Here is an 18,479-nt window from a genome sequence, read left to right as displayed (position 1 = left end):
TTGATTGTTAATAGTCTAATAAACCTTTTTTATTGAACATGAAGAATATTTCTTGTGGGCACCTTCACCAACCACCTTATAAATATTTATCACAGAATAATACCATGTACGGAATACAAAATTATTATCAAATTTGATATGTTTTACTTTTCCTTTTATAACAACTTTATACAAAACGCTCTGAGATGCTTTCTACCTGAGTTTTAGAGATAACAAGTTTAGATGTCGACTGAATAAATAATAAAATGATATGTATTCTAGTCGAAAAGACAATAGCAAGTAAGAATATGGTCTGTGACGGCGATGTTTACACGAAAATATTGATGAGTACTGACCGTTCTCCACCAACGATTATTCGAGGGTAGAGTTGGGAAAGCTTTTCCCGTGTTTCATCGCAATGAGCAATAACCCTAAGAAACTTCTCGATTTTTAAAATGTTTGCAACAATGGACTGTAAAAAATGCTAAATTTTATGGTGGTTCCTTAGGATTATTATGAACCCGAGTTGATATGTCTTGACAGCTTGATCTTGATCGAGGGATGGATTATGTTTTATGACTAGATTACGGATGTAACAGCTGTTATTATTTTGTTTATCATCTGACTTTGAGATATCCTTTTCTTTGTACTGATTGCATTTATTTTAAGAATAACGAAAATATTTTGTCGGACGGTTAAATTGACAGCTCGCGGTAGGCAAGGCAAAATACAAATATTTCTTAGAAAATAAAAAAGCGAACTAAAAGTAAATACCAAAAAATATATTGTATGCATGTTTTAGAAAAAGTCAGAAATTATGAAGCGACATGATAAAGTTTAAATATGGTTAAATTTGTGTATAAGTTCGAGAGCGATCAATTTGACCGCCGCTGGTAGGTTTAGTGTTAACTTGGAACTGTGCTCGCACCAACATTGGGAATGCAATAATGTAACATATATGCTTGCGATTGCAGTCAAATGTCGCGAACCATATATGAACCGTTGATAGAAGTATAATTAAGCGAGAACATAGAGCTATAGCGGCATTAGGCCGCAAAGAGCAATTCTCTTTTCAACGGTTTCTTCGGTACACAGTATACCATCGCTGGAAGACTGTTTATGAAAGATTGACGGAACATATACAATGTCGTGATAAAGCGTAAGTGTCGACAGGCCTAATGGGCTATCGATATCCTTTTCGTCCTTCTATCAAATACTCGGAAGAAGGCGTACGTGATCACGATCGCAAACGGTAACCAACACGTTCGTAGTGGGGAGATATCGAAAGATGACAAAGGGAAGAAAGTGGATTAACAGAGGAGTTGTCAGCAAGCAGTCGTCAGTAGAATCGCGAGTTAATAAACAAACTGTTGAATAAAACACCTAGTATTCATTTGGCACCTTTCACGTTCTATACCTAATAAATAATATTCCAATATCAAACAAAAATTCAATCAGATATCTGGGCATGATTCTAGACAGAAGAATGACATGAAAACGGCACATCCTAGATAAATCCAAAAAACTGAAAACAAAACTAAAAAAATTCTACTTACAACTTAAACATGCAGAATAAAATAATGCTAAACAAAGCCATATTAAAACCTGTTTGGACTTATGGGGTCCAACTATGGGGAACAGCGAGCAACTCCAACGTAGAAATTCTCCAACGATTCCAATCAAAAACTCTAAGATCCTTAATAGATGCACCTTGGTACATTACCAACGAAACGATACATCGCGACCTTAAGATACTCACAGTCAAAGAAGAAATATCCAAGTTCAGAAACAGTTATAATATAAAAGTTAACAACCACCAAAACCCATTAATTACCGAACTACTTGACACGATGGATCAGATCCGCAGACTAAAATGGCAATACCCCTTAGATTGAAGCATTAGATTCAACTAGAATCAAACATACTATAAACTCTTATAATCCAAGTTACAGTACCACGCCAAAATAATTTACTTATAATTCTGTATGAGAATTGTTTGTAAGTAATCTACTAAATAAAAAAAAAAACGTTCTATACCTCAGAAAGATTTGTTTGTCGTCGAAACACTTTAAATTTGACATCACAATCGAGCTCAATTTTTTTTTTTGTTTTAATAACTGGTATCTTGGATTATACTTACCTGAAATGTAATTACAAAGTAACTTTTTTATATTTAAAATCGCATTCAACTACCTGAGGAGGAACTACCGGAGGAGTAGGGAAGGTAAGGGGATGCCATTTAGATTTATTTATAATATTTACACTTATTTTACAAGGAGAGAGATTGAGTGTTGCTGATGTTTTGCGGTTCTCTCATTTCTTTTCCTTTTTATGATTTCGATATCCACCAATACTTTTTTATGTTTTTTCTGTGTTTTTGTGCCTTTGTGCGGGAGAGCCGTATTGTACCACCTAGTATCTGTGGTCTGTCCATTTAAATTTTTTTCGTAAAGTATTGTTCTAATTCCTATTTTTCTTTTTATGTGGTAAATTATGGGTATATTGTTTTAATCTTGGAGGTAATTTTTCTCATCTAGGTATAAGAACGCTTCTAGGGGGATATAGCCTGTTCTGAGCGTACCTTTGTGGTATAGTTCGTTTGGAAATAGACAACTGAAAATTACGCTATCTTTTTTTATCTTTGCAGTTTGAGCGAAATGATTTTTTACCAGTTTTAGGATGTGACAATCGATGCGGTGTATGTTGACTAAATCCCAGATATTTTTATTTTTAACGTATTTTTTGAAACCACTATGTTCGGATCTATATGTAGTCAAACAAGCCCTGATAAATTTTTTTTCAAACATTCGGATTCGTTCCATTAACGATGCTGTTCTGTTATACCAGATCGGACAGCCGTAGGTTATGATCGGTTTAATTCGTGTTTGGTAACAAGGGATTTTTACATTGTTGTTCAGATGTTTGGATGCGAGAACGAGTGCTCCCAACGTGATATGAGCGTTCTTTTATTATTTAATGTTATAACACAGAATATTTTTAGTAAGTAATGATGATGATCTAAAATAAAATATACTATTTATTATTTGAAATACGTAATAATTTATCCAGTCGATACTAACAGTTGATACTAACCTGTTGACGATGACATTTCTTGTTCTACTTAACAAAATCTTATCTTTCAACTAAAATACGTCTGGATGTTTTTCAGGTATAGCTTAACACGTTGACTGTAGCAATACCTACAAATATCCGGTCCTTTCTGATCGGAACTGCTTTTTTTTTTGATAGAATAGTGATAAGATCGTTTACGTATTAATGAATATATTCTTTCTCCAAAAGTGCATTTTTTCGCACCGTATTATACACAGTATTATTCATACTTGCGGCTATTGTAGATTCTCCGTCCATCACGTTGTGTATCACATGAAAAGCAATGTATTAACTATTAAGACAGATCATAGAATTAGGTCAACAGGGATCATATCTTACACATCCAGCCGTAGCCACCTTCCGTTGTAGCCTGCAAGAAAGTTGCCACATTTTTTTATAATGAATTTGCGACCAGAAACTGGCCGACAACACACATTAATTTTATATTAAATACTTTCCAGCATGTTAGTAATAATAATTTAGTTTGAGACATATAATAAAGTAAAATTCCGTTTTCTAAAATATAATAAAATTATAATAAAATAATGAAACTTTCTTTCATCCGTCACTGTAATTACAATTTTCGAGAGCAATGTATAATATAATTATACTTACAATAAATGTTGTAATGGTCATATTTCAACTATCATGAATTTACCGCCAGTACTTACGTTTCTGATGGACGGAACTCTATGCCATAAATTCCTGCATTTGATAAGGAGAAGTCAGAATACAATGGAGCCTCCATTAATCGGAATCCGATTATCAACGATTTTAATTAACTGCTATCTTGATTATCCCGCCTTTCAATTATCCGACGTAGAAGTGATACAAACTGTAATTGTATTTTCAGTTTGTTCATCTTCTTCTGAATCATTCTGAAGCCAAAATTTGGCATTGTACTTTATGGGTGTAGTCGAGAGTTTATACTCTCGTTAGTATCATCACTGACGATGAAGCTAACTGGAATGTTGATACAACATTTAACTGTAATATCAAATATGATAATCCAGGCCGCTAAACAGCATGAAAACTCTTCAGATCATTTCTATTTTTTAAAATGAGGGTATATAGCAATGTAAAGTTATTTGTATAGTGACTTATTTATTTAATAGATTTATTTACAATGATTGATACAGAAAACTATGATTTTAACTTAGAGCTATTTCTTAATGCAGTAGTGTAATACAACTAAAACAATTAAATTGGTACAACTAGTCAATTTCTGAGTGGCAACTAACAACTCACAACTCGCAACTAACAACTCACGACTCGTAACTAACTCCCAAGTAACTCGCAACTAACTTTCTTCGTCAAAAAATTCCTTTATCATAGTTTTCGTTCCACAAATGGCGCTTTAAAGTCAACGAAAACAAATCTAGCCACATAAATTTCACGCTACGAAAACAAGCTTGCCCACAGGTGACGATAAACAATATACCTATTCCAGATAAAGAGTGAGTCAGCTATCTGGGCATGACTCTGGACAGAAGATTGACATGGAAACAACATATCTTAGATAAAACCAAACAACTCGAAGCAAAATTTAAAAAATTCTACTGGCTCATCGGCCGACGTTCCAGCTTAAATACGCAAAGTAAAATTACACTATACGAAGCCATATTAAAACCTGTTTGGACCTATGGAATCCAACTATGGGGAACAGCAAGTAATTTCAACATAGAAATTCTCTAACGATTCCAATCGAAAACCTTAAGATTCCTAATAGACGCACCTTGGTACGTCACCAACGAAACGATACATCACGAGCTCAAGATACCCACAGTCAAAGAAGAAGTATCAAAATTCAGCAATAGACATAACACAAGAGTTAACAACCACCAAAACCCTCTAATTACTCAGCTACTCGACACGTCGGAACAGATCCGCAGGCTAAAAAGACATTACACCTTAGACCTAAGCACTAGATTCAAATAGAATCAAACATACTGCAAACACTTATTAACCATGTCATAGTACCACGCCAGATAAATTTACTTAAAATTCTCTAGCGAGAATTGATTGTAAAATAAAGGCAAATAAAATAAAAAAAAAAGAAAACAGTTTTCGTATTCACAACATACGCCTCTTTCTTCAGTTCTGAAGGACTACGGACATATCGGTGGGTTTTTTTTTTTTTTTTTTTTAAATAGTTTATTTTGCCAAGATTTGTTTTTTTTTATACATTTTTGAGATTCACAATAAACAATGAATTTGAGTATAGTGTGTTAGGCAAAAGTACCGATACGCGTCGGTACGGCGTAGCTATGCTATATTATGTGTCGTGGTTTTTCGGTTTTTGTGTTTATTTTTGTTTTTTGGATTTAAGTCACAGTGGAGCGTGGCTTTTGTGTATTCTTGTTTGTGTTGTATTTTGTCCTGAAATTTGGCCGCTAAACAGGACATGGACATATCGGTGGCCCACATAGCCCATTGGAATTTCCCATTCTTTCTGGCTCGTTAGTATTTTCACTTCCTATCTGCATTTACCGAATGTGCAGCTGGATAAATTGCAAAGTACAAATTAAATAATAAAAAAAAAGCTTTTTATCTGCACTATAGTTCGTGCTTCTAACAAATGATTCTTTTTATAATTATTCCACGATACTAGATTTGTGTCGCGTAACATTTTCAAATTCAATGTTGAACTTTGCGCGGAGTAATAAATTCGTATATTACGAAACAGCATTAATCTTTAACGTAACAACGAACGAATAAAAAAATATTATGTAATTTAAGCCAAGGGAGAGAGAAAGAGAGAGACAGACAGACAGACAGACAGAGAGACAGAGTTAAGAAAGAATATGAAAAACGAAAAAATGATTCCAGTAACCTTATGGTGAAGAGATATTATACAGAATGTGTCACCAAATTGGAACGGATTATATTTGGTGAGAGATATGAAAAACAATTGTCCAGAGAAAAATTGAACGATACCGTAACGATACCTTTTTCGTACGACCCGGTGCTCCACAAAAATGTAAATCTAGTTCTTTTTAAACAGAATTGCATACTTTTTTACTCGCATCAATTCGTCGTTCCGCGTGTTAAAATATTATAGTACAATTTTTAAAAAACAATATTTCGTTCCACTTTCGCATAGTAAGGTTTAAGAAACGATATTAAAGAAATTAACAATTCGTGAGACATTTTAAATTGGTACCTTCTTTCTCCTCCACTGAATTATTGAATAATTTCTAGTTTATTTCTATTTTATTTAGACGTACATGCAACAACGGTTAGAATGATTCATTCATCATCTTACTAAACGACATATTAAACATATTGCAGCTTTTTTGAGGGCGGCGCAAAATTAAAAATACTGCTACACTGTAATTTATTTCCATTTCTAATTATACAACATCAGTAAGTGTAACGACTATACCTTCAATTTCTGACAAGTTTATGTACGCATAATTCCATTAATTTACGCGCTATTAATACATTGAGCGTAATTTGTATCCACACGAATACAAACAACGTTTTTTGATTTCACCGTTACTAAAACACGTACTTGCAATGTAATGCGATCAAATATCAAATTGTTGAGTGATATGTTGAAAAGGTTGCAATATATTTAATATGCCGTTTAGTAAGCGAATGAATGTTGAAAATGACAACGTGAGTTCGTGCTCGCCATTCATACACAGATGTGCTAGTTACACTAAATAGTAGCTAGAAGATTGTTCTAGATACAATCGATAGATGTAACCGATGGGTTTAAGATGTTCTTTTGTTTTTTATCCCTAATCCATATGAGAATGTGCAATGAAGATTTTTCGGCTCAGAACGGTGTGATAGATTTATTCAAAGAATAAAATAATAGCTATTGTGATCCTACCTTTGAATATAAAAATAACAACAATGAATTATTCTAACCGTCGTTGCATATGTGTCTAGATAAGATATAAATAAAATACAACATATTTTAACATATTTCTGAGTCGGAAATATTTTTTATTTCACATTTTTTAGCGTAGCAATCAAAAGGCGGCAATTTATTTCGATTTATTTCTTATTTATTTCAATTCTTAATTCTTAGCAATAAATAAAAGATTGTTTGGGCTGTGCAACCTTGTATGTGTCGCGTCGGTTCGAGATTATTTCACGTTCCGCACGTAAGGTGAGAGATTCGTACTCCAATTATGATAGTTATTTCCAAATTTATTATAAACTGACAGAGTAACGATACAGAGTGTTACGTTAACAGAACAGAATAGGAATGGAATGTCGAGTGCTGACTTTGGACAGTTTTTTATATCAAAGATTTGGTTCCTGTGGAAGGGTTATCGCTGGATGCCGTCACACAGGTATGCTGTTACTGTTTAGTTATAGTTTTAATGGCTATGGTATGCGAACTGGTATGCAAAATATGATTATCCTATCGCTATATTCCAAGATCACCGTGACACACGCACACAAGAAACAAACCTGTTGCATTGGACTACCGACATTATGCTTTGCACAGTGATACAGAAGGATATTTCTATAACTTAATAGCATGTTACATTCGCAATAAAAGTAGATGTCCGAATTAGCAGAACAAAGTTTCCTGTGACGGAATCGCTAGTTGAATCTTATATTGAGAAATACAACCGTCGAACAGTTTGCTTATGCAAATTATTCAAGCAACACTTGCCCAGGCTGTTGATTTGAATGTAATATACAAAGAAGCAATTAATAACGAATGTTCGAAAGGTCCAGTTATGATTTATGCCGATGAAAGTATAATACGATGACCAAGATGATTCATACGAAGACTTGCGTTACCGTCCGTCGAACGATTTGCGTTCCTTGTCCGTTGAGAAAAGCTCTACGTGACCCATCAGCCATTGAAAGAAAAAAGGAATTGAAGGAGGGACGAAAGTGGCGTCATGTAAGCTGGTTGATTATCGATGGTATCCCACGAGAATTGGCGAATAATTCATTTAAGAACTCAAAATTTATTTGGTGGCATAAATGTATTTCTTTTTAGTAACATCATGCAACTACACTCAGTGTTCAATGACAAAAGGACTTTGGTGTTTCGTGTAATCACAGTGATGTGCTATAGAAATTAATTTACGACATCAATTTTTACGCTGCAAACTCATCATTAATATGAGGCAAACGGACGATACAAAGTTTATCGACCTATTAAATAATTCATGCTTTTGTGACGATACAACTTCTCAACTAGGAACACTATACGAGCGAAGGCGAGTTGCCCTAACCGTAGAGTTTGAGGATAGTGCAACAGTATGTACATTCCCGAAAGAAAAATTAGTGGACAGATATAACACGAAAATATTCGATGAATTAACGAGATCACGTCGTATGTACATTATTAATTCAGTAAACTGGCTACTATGGCAGCAGATGGCTCCAGTATTTCTGGTAGTAGTAACATTTCAGGCAACGAAAGGTTATAGGTTACCCATTATCCTAAGTTGGGCAGTAACCGCATATGCATTACAAGGGACTACGCTAAACAGGGCTATAATTGATCTTGGTAAAAAGAATTTTGCATAGAACCAGTGTGAAAAGTTCAGATATGCGAATATACTTTACCTTTGAAGTAACCGCATAAAAAGGAGATTTAGGTTGAAAGAGCGTGATACGATTGTAAGATTACAAGATACTGCTATTAGGAATACTACTTATGGATTACATTTATACAACACAAATCAAGTGTTTTTGGGAGTGTATGTAGGTATGTAATTAACACTGAAACTTTTTAATATTCTTTATTTTTCCATACAACCATTCATAGTTTCTTCGAAAAACGTATGAACGCAATACAACAGTGCTACGAAATCTTGACTACCAAATATTTGAATAATCCCTGAGCACGCGTTCTCTCTTCCTTTTTTTTATTTCCTTCGTGAATTCATATCCCAATATCGATAAAGCTTACAATCGAGGTCAAACAAATAAATCTGTCCATAAATTATCTCGGTTAATATCATTAACATTACGCTTTTGCATAACTTTCCATTCGTATGAACCTGGACTATATTGATAATGCACGCTATCATCTCTGTCGTTAAATACAGTGGCTGCAAAAGGTATATTTACATAGCCGTATTTTCGGATTCCGTTTCCACAATATCAGATTTTTGTAATCATATAAGTCCTACTAAATGATACGAAATTTATTACAATTGGATATAATTAATAAATATATAAAAGCAATAATAAAAGCAGTGGTGTACAAACACATTTAATCACTATATGTTGAAAATATCGACGATTTCAATAGAGAGTTCAGTATTCAATGCATTTCATCGAAATATATTGTCAAGGAAAAAGTTTTGAACAATTTTCCCTATACGCGTTAGTGTCGTTTGACCAATTTACGTTACTTTTATATTCCCCAACCTAAGTCATTTTCAATGATCATGTCTACTCACGTAAAATAGAGAAACCAACGAGTTAGATTTGGTTTACATAATTACTCGCTAACCTTATCGATTAGATAACGCTACTGTGAAATAAATTAAGGTATCAAATGATATAATTCATATTAAGCTTTATATTACATTATCATCATTCGAAATTGGAAACACTCCAGCCACGATATTGAAAAATGCAACTATTCGATTATCAAAATCGTACCGTTGTCGAAACAGAAACTTTGCGAATATCTCGAAAATTAAAGCCGAGCGATGGTAATATGTTCACCTTGACAATACATTCCAAGATCATTGAAATCAAGGTTGTCACACGCTCAAGAAGGCTACTCACTGGGAAACAGTAACCAGGTAGACGAAACGTGCTGCATGCCACAGCTATCAAAATAGTGGCCGAACGGTAACGGAATAGCCGCCTCTGAGACACATCCGACTAAAACCTAAAACTAAAACCTCGATATAAAAACTCTGCTAAATTAGCGTTCGACACATTATTCTGTTGTAACACTTTTGAACCGTCACTCTGTTGGATTTATAGCATAAAAATTCCATTATCATACACGAAGTTCAACTTCTTCGCCTTATTCGTAAAACGTTCGAACTGCGATCACCGGCGATCTATCGGATTCGTGATTTCTTGTGTCTCCGACGCGACAGGATCGCCCGCTTCATAAATAATTATATTTGATTCAATCACAATGCGACATCTTGTGGAGTATTTGAGCTATTCCTAAATTTACAGGAATATATCATCTATACTATCAAGTGGTCGTTTTGGAAGAATAAAACAGTTTGTAAAGTTCACTTATAAGGGCGTGGCCGAATAACATATACGAGGAGTGGCCAAAAAATAAGAATAAAACATAGAACAACATTTTTTCGTCCGAGCCTGAGTTTTCGAGAAGATTGAGTTGGAAAATTTATCAAGTATATTTTAATTATGGTTAATTTCGAACTGGACAGGGTTAAATAATCGGCAGGAGGATATTCTACGCGTGAAGATAAGTTTAAAACGTAGAATAACATTTTTTCAGAAGACGCTTTGTTTCCGATGGAAATAAATTTCAAAATTTGTTACGCGGGTGTCTTAACAATAAGTCAATTCTTAACTAAACACATTCAAACTTTATTGCCTTGAAAATGAAGCCTTAAGCGGAGATATTTGATTCTACTGTCACGTCCCACGACCCGCACGATCCGTAGCGCGAAAGTAAAATTGATAATTTCTTTCAAATCAAGGTAATTTAAAACGTTTATTTGAAACCGTGTTTACAGTATTTGAAGTGAAAGGCAGTTAGAGATGCTAAAAGCTATATCTTGAGATAAATTTAGCCAACTATGTTTTTATAACGATATTAAGACAATTTAAATTGCAAACAAAGTGGACAGTTTGAACAAACGTTGGGGATCTTCCCAAACATTTTCAAAAGAAAGAGCCCGACGTTTTTTCATCTCTGACGGATATAAATAAATGTAGCGACGCAGAAAGTCAGTAACAATAATTACCATTCGTCTATCGAATTAATTAATTATTACCATTCGCCAACCGAATAGTTACCATTGTCTATCGAAGAGTTAGTTATCATTTTGTCAACCGAAGAATTTTATATCCGTCAGTCTGTCAGTCAATTGTCAACATCGAAATCGAGTAAGATTCGAATAAATCATTACATATTGTCAATTTACTTTCGAACAACTTTAATCCTCTCCCGTGCCAATATTCTCGCACATAGCAGGTTAGCCAAAAGTGGAGCTTATTGTCAGTTGCATTAAACGTCAGTTGACGCTATCTTCTCATCTGCAACTAAATAGAACGTAACATCTACAATTTCTACTTATTTTCGTACCTAGAATAACATCCTGTTAATTGTTTCCTCATATCCAGTTGGTAATTAGCCCAGTTTAAGTACACTCAACAAATTTTTTAACGACTTTCTTGAAAACTAAACGATGTATGAAAACATCTTATTTTATCTTTTCTTTTTACTTTTTTATAAGGAATCATTTCACGCCCGTTTCTAGAAGAGAGGGGTGAAATAGCTAAACACGCTTACAATTTGCTATACACATATAACCCTGTATAAGGTTAAAAAGTAGAAGGGACGATAAAAGTTGGTTAAGATGATAGACGAAATAGACATTATCCAAGGGAGAGTTAGGTACTATTCGAATTTTTCGAATAAATATTTATCCAACATAATTATCCGAATCAGTTTTCTTTAATCGAGCAATTCATCCGAACAATATTTACGTATTATTTTTTAAAGGCCTGAAAGTCATAGTAGTGTAAGTTAGTCTACTACTAGTCTTCATAAAATAATGGTTTGGATCTACTATTACAACAAATTCGTTATATTCTTTCAAGCTATGAAAACGTATTGTGCAAGAGAATAAAGTTATTTAATCGTAAAACATAGTTACTTGCGAAAATGAGGGAATGATACATTTACAGGTTGAAATACATGATTAAATTCAAATTCTGGAAATCTTGATCTATACAGCGAGTAACAGAAGTATTCATCGTGTTAAAATTATACAAGTAATGATTGTGCAAATAATCATTTGTTATATTACAAAAATGAAGATGGAACTTAACATTTTAAGAATTGTATTTTATACAAAATATCCGTCAAGATTGAAAGTACTTTTATAACAGAAATCATAATAATTTCTTGGTTTCTATATTTTTATCAATGAGATCCTAAATGTCGTTTTTTTTATTTTCGTATAATGGAAATTTTTCGGAAGTAGCATAAATGGCATCATTATCAAAAATATATCGTCTAAAATGGCACAACTTAAAATGTGAACAAAAAGTTAACAATCGTGACACACCTTGCATCATCACCTAGAGTGTGCTCCTTATTTTAATATTCTTTTTATTGCTCGTTTTTAGCCACAAAAATTGAATACATATTTAGATTTATTTACCAAAGATAGCATGCCCAAAATATACTAAAATCATTTTTCAAAAGTAGCATAATTCCAAATATATCGATAGCTTGCACTTGCGTTTACATTCAACTGAAGTGACAATAATCGAAATGGAATTGCCTCATCTACATCTAACTGAAATCTAAGGAAACGATGTAATGCTAGGTAATATAATTTTTAAAGTAAAAAATTATATCAACGCGGACGCGTTAGACCGTGCAATAAGTTTGTACCTTGAGTAGACATTTATTTAGATCTTTAAATTCTACAAAAAGTGGAATCATCCTTCGCTCCATAATATTTTTCTATTCTTTTAGCAAAGACATGCCATCTTTACAAAATTTCTTTGTTTCTTCATGAAAATTTCTTTTAATCTTGTCTTTGTCTTAAATGTAACTAACTTTTAAGACCAAATCATTATCTTTTTAAAACCGACCAAGTCACAAGAAACAATAATCAAAATGTATCTCAAACGCGGTACGATGCTTTCAATTTTATATATCATTAATAATAATTTGTTCGTTCAGAAAAATCGAAGAGAATTTACAATATTATTATCGATATCATTGCGCGTATTTCAGCTATTTCTATAAACTAGAAACTGAAAATCTGATCGTAAGAAATTATTCATTCCAACTACTTATTTTTGTCTCATAAAATCTAAAATCTTATTTAAAGTAGGAAAAACAGCATCATAATCACTTCTTATAGCGATAACACAAAAAATGCGATTTTTTAGTTTTGTCACTTCTGAGGCAAGTTTACGATATGTATATTGGTACTTTGTTCATTCACGATGTGATAAAAATAAACATTTGTCCGAATGAATTATTACAGAAATACGTTTTCATGTGGTGATAAATACTTATACGAATAAATTCTTATTCGATTGGGTATTTATTTCTTAGTTGCAAATAGAACTTTATTCTTTATTCTTATCCGTTATCTGTTATCGGAATAAAAATTTACCTAATACTGATTCAAAGATAAGCTTTTCTTTTCTACAAGTATGTTGAGCGCTTCTTTCAAAAACGACGTATATTGGATAGGATTTTATGCATTATTCAGGGCTGATAATAATGGAATATTAATTTTTATATTCTTTACTGTTCGTGATAATAGGTAATGATTTATACTGGAAACTTGTATCTTTTGTTTATTGTTCAGTTTTTTAAGAGTCTGCAGGTTCCATAAGAAAAATATGAAATATTGCTTTCAATTATTAACTTATCATTAGTTTATAAGCTTTAATCAAATGAAATATTAGATCATCCCGTAGTCGTTGTTTTTCATATATCAGATAAAAATAAAAAATTACCTGCTCGTAATCGATCGGTGATGAATCTTTCCGTACTTTCCTATTAACATTTTGATTCCAATTTTTTAAAACTTCGATAATAAGAACTTCCATTGTCTCAATCTGAACTCTATTAATGATACTGTACTTTAATAATAATATAAATGGTACTAAATAAAACATGCGTGTAATCGCATTTTTGTCGATATAATGCTATTAACTTATAATGCTATATAGTGTTATATAATAATATGTAATAGTATAATACTTTAATAATATATAATGTTATAATTCATAAATGATTTTAATATAAATAATTAATATTATAATGAGGGAAAAGTTTCTATCGTAATTGTATACGTATGTTTGGGAGTTAATATTTGACAGAAATACAAAATTTAATGATTTTATTTATATTCTTCAGCTTTTCCAAAAGTTTGTTCGTTCGGCACTAATACATTTTAGGCATAAATAAGTTCATAGATTGTTGTAGGAAATGCTATAACAGATCGATTACTGTGTTAAGAAATGTATGATTCCATTCAAAAGAATAAAGTTGATGTTTGTTCGGTTTCATTAATTCACGAAAATTCAAACTGGCACGAGATTTACGACACGGTCGGATACGATTGTTTATTTTTGAGAGAAAGCTTTAACTTTTTACCACTGAAATGGCACTAAACTTTGAAGTAATTTCGACAAACAGCATATATTTTCGCTTTTTTTTGCTTCGATAGAAAATTAGAAAATAGCGCGACAAATCTCACCACTGATAAAAATCCATTTGCAACAGTATTTCATGATCAAAGAATTTGTCTCTCAGAAGTTGCAGAGTCGCGCGCGGCTGCCAGTCGCAAATGGAAAAGACCCTATGAGGTGTCAATATGTGAAATAGTTCACTAATAGCAAACGACTCTGCGTTGCATTGCCAAAGAAAGAGACTTGGTTTAAAGTAACTGGCCACGTACAGAATAACTGCATGGCACTTAGCCCAGAGCTTCGAAACAGCAAAGTTATCTCGCATGTGTCGGAAAAGACAAGTAATAAATAGTAATCTGTCAACATCACAGAAGTTATAATTTCTTAAGATTTTCATATTTTTGGAACAGTTTTTAATGATTATTAAACAATAATTTCATGAACAGTAGAAAACATTATTTAAAAAATAAAATTTCCCGGTTAAAGAGTGTCATAAGTCGTTGAAACGTGTGTATCGTCCATTTTGCAGCTTCGAATAGTCGATAAATTTAAAATGCATTGTTAACGAAGCGTTGCCGAGAATAGAATGGGGACGAAATCAAGCACCGATTTGTATTCACCGTAAAAAGCACATGTATCATTCATGAAGGGACATTAAGCTAACCGAATATGTAAAATGAATGTACAAAATGCATTCGATGTAAGCAAAGAAACTTTCATATTAAACTTTTGCACAGATTTTTGTTAATACTCAAGTGTTTAAACGATGCTGCAGTTCACTGTGTTTGTAATACATGTTATTGTGTACGTATAGCATGATTCATAAAAGATATAACTTAGAAAAAACGAAGCTGGCACCCCGCTGGGGGTAGCCACCCACATGCTATATTTATTTTATTTTATTTTTTTATTTACCAATGAGATATAACACTTTACCAAATGTCCTTCAGGACAAATTGTAAAAACCAAAATAAAATAAAAAAAAAAGTATAGCATGATAGCATTTAGGTATGCAAACTCATATTCTTATGAATATAGTTAAAAGATTTATTTTATATATTTGTGTATGTCATGTGCGTTCTGTATATTTTCCAGTCTTTGAATATAAATACATAAAAATTTGCAGTGTACTGATAAATATTTGAGACTTTTGATGTACAAATCATCAAATTTCAACAAAATATCATTGCGAGATATAATCTTTATTGCGAAAAGAAACTGTAATTAAACCGTGAACGTTGCACATAATATATACAAATATATAATATATTCAAAGCATAGTATCCATTATAATATTTGACGGATCATATAAATCTCTAGTTAGATTCTATTTTTTAAATTGCGTTCATAAAAATATAGTTGTATGAACATTCGCATTTTTTTTTTTATTTGCGTTTAATTTACAGTCAACTCTTGTAGAGAATTTTAAGTAAATTTATCTGGGGTGGTACTATAACATCATTAATAAGTGTTTATAGTATGTTTGATTCTACTTGAATCTAGTGCTAATGTCTTTTTAGCCTGCGGATCTGTTCCGACGTGTCGAGTAGTTTTTGGATAATTCTTCTTTGACTGTGGGTATCTTGAGGTCGTGATGTATCGTTTCGTTAGTGACGTACCAAGGTGCATCTATTAGGGATCTTAAGGTTTTCGAATGGAATCGTTGAAGAATTTCTATCTTGCAATTGCTGTTCCCCATAGTTGGATTCGTATTTTGACTAGCTATGATATGACCAATAACTGAAATATATTCAAACTGAATGATGTTATAATTATTTATATTAAACAGTAAATAGTTTATAACTTACAATACTGTATATGCGATTATCTTTGAATTAGTTGAAATTTTCTCATTATAAAAAGATATAAAACGTGTGTTACAAATGTATTCAAACTAATAAAGTAATTTTATAAGTGTCGCAGGACTATATACATATAATGAATAAACTTCAAATAGTTATTCTTACAAGGAAAGCTTGTTAGAATGATAAGTTCTTGAGTTTCTTTCGCCACAAATTTCCATAACAATAATCACTGAAAACGTACTTAATGCACCTATTTAATTTTCTCTACAGATTTTTTTTATTCGCCTAGAAGTTGACACGCAAAAGTAATAAACGACCAAACAATTTTATTTTCATTTTTTCAATATGAAATGTCATACCAATATATATTGTTCAGTCTACATAAACTTTTCCTGTGTTCATCAGAGAAAACAATGGATTACAAATGGATTGTAGGTGTATCATTATTCAAAAGTAGGTGGATGCTTGCTTATTTTTGACGAAACGTAATTTAGTTACGAGACTACAAATAGAAAAATCAAGAATGAATTTACCGTTTATTAGAAGATATTGGAATATTATGATACGATAAAATTTATGTTTAAGAGTTAAATACGTAAGAAAAATATTGACATGTGTAAGTGTCATGTGTTATGCATACAATAGTTTTGTTATTTATTTATTATTCATGTTATTATTCTCAGGTTGTCTGAGTTATAAATAAGATGGAGAAGATTTTTCCAAGTTGACAGAAAGATTATTCTGATTAATTCGAGCAATAATATTCAAAACTGATTGACATTTCAACGAATCGTACATTTAATTTTCATATACTACTGATAAGGTTTTAAATAAACAATTAAAATTTTATATAATATATATCTCTTGATTCCACGAAAAAATAGTATTACAAATAATAATATTCTTGTATTGTTAATACAAATCGATCAAATTCTTCATATGTTACTTAAGACCGGCAGTGTACATGTAAATTTTTTTTATAATTATCATTTAAACTATTGTTTTTCAATTTAAAAATAACGAGAAATTTGTAAACTTTACGTAAAACGAAATTTTCAAATCCAAATATAGTTTACTTGGCGCAGAGAGTCATTGCATGACAGAATGGCTCAGACGCTAACACTAAAGGGTGATAGATGTCATCATTTGTCCGAATTATTTGTCTCATTATTTTTCCTGTACTGCGTTGTCTCTGGTTATGGTATCAAATAAACAAAGTGAAAATTGTAAGAAATACTATAGTGTATCAAACGTCTAATTATAGTACAAAAATATTCAGTTGTTCGAAAAGTTTCTTTCGTTTCATAAGATGATAATAGACTATTGAAGTGCTCACCACTTCTAAGAAAACACCCCGCTGGGGGTAGCCGCCCACATGCTATATTTATTTTTTATTTTTATTTTCTTTTTCTTCACCAATAAGATATAACACTTTACCAAATGTCCATAAGGACAAATTGTAAAATAACCAAAATAAAATAAAAAAAAAATAAAAAAAAAACTTCTAAGAAAACTCTACATCTGGTCTTTTTAGTTTTCTCAAGCACCGAAGCCATCGACAGTGTATAGACAAAAGACTGGGACGAAGGCAGACCATAAACAGTAGACAGGCGACGATGGCTTCGGAGCTTTCATTCATTGGGTAACATTGCTGGTGTCACACGCTCAAGAAGACCACCCGCTCAGTAATCAGATAGACAAAACATCCTGCATACCACAGCTATCGAAACAATAACCAAATAGCAACGAAATAGGCGCCTCTGATACACACCCGACGATAATCCCTCCAAAGGGGCTAAAACCTCGATATAAAAATTAGCGCTCGACACATTATTCTGTTGTAACACTTTGAACCGTCACTCTGTTGGATTTATATAATAAATTCCATTATCATATACGAAGTTTAATTTCTTCACTTTATTTGTGAAACGTTCGAATTGCGACGCGAGGAGATTACCGGCGATCTATCGATTTCGCGATTTCTTGTGTCTCCGACGTGACACTGGCGTGCGGATCGGGACCAGCTCAAATTATATTCCTACTTGTACTTACTTCTATATTAAAATATATTTTCTACTTTACAATTTGTCCACGCGTTCCTCTGGTCATACATCTAATAACCTCAACATAGATGAACAGCAATTTCTGTTTTATATTATTTTATCGAATTAGATATGTTCCATTTCGTTCTATTTCTATTACTATGTTCGTTCATAATTCAATAAAGTAATATAAAATAGAAAACATTGTGCGTCTATTATT

This window comes from Bombus pascuorum, chromosome 10 (genome assembly GCF_905332965.1).
Source record: "Bombus pascuorum chromosome 10, iyBomPasc1.1, whole genome shotgun sequence".
Lineage (NCBI taxonomy): Eukaryota > Metazoa > Arthropoda > Insecta > Hymenoptera > Apidae > Bombus > Bombus pascuorum.
The sequence above is the reverse complement of the archived record's forward strand: the minus strand, read 5'-3'. Positions refer to the sequence as shown.